Below are 561 nucleotides of genomic sequence, written 5' to 3'. Positions count from 1 at the left end.
GTGTAAATCAAACAAAAAGTGTGATTCTGCCATACAGACTCATGGTGAGCAAAATAAAAAAAAACATTTAAGGAAAGACAACAAAAATGTATCACATAAGAAATTTCTACAGTGTGACATCAAACATAAATACCTTTGAAATGCCATTTTTTATGTAATGCAGTGAAATTCATTAATTTAACCTTTATTTACACAGATAAATCACACTGAGCCTCAAAAACTCATTTACAAGTGAAACTTGTTTAGACAGACAAAAAGTAATGCAAATGACACGTATAGGATTTGGAGGCCAAAAAAAAATCTTATCAAACTCTCACTCCTTGGCCGAGGAGATATAGCATGAGATTGAAAAAACACCCTGCACATAGGCACATAGTGACGCAGACATTCCACAGGGGAGGGGAGACGACAAGAGCGGTGAGTGTGTCCAAGGACACTCCAGAGGCACTGCAGGAGTGCTGATAAGAATGGTATAATCAGTCAGTTCCCTCTGGTGTGATCCGTAAACACTCTGGACGGGTGCTGAGGTTGACCTAGGACAGCGTCAGAGAGAATCCAAGA

The sequence above is a fragment of the Nematolebias whitei genome, chromosome 18 (genome assembly GCF_014905685.2).
Source record: "Nematolebias whitei isolate Nwh7 chromosome 18, NemWhi1, whole genome shotgun sequence".
Classification (NCBI taxonomy): domain Eukaryota; kingdom Metazoa; phylum Chordata; class Actinopteri; order Cyprinodontiformes; family Rivulidae; genus Nematolebias; species Nematolebias whitei.
The sequence above is the reverse complement of the archived record's forward strand: the minus strand, read 5'-3'. Positions refer to the sequence as shown.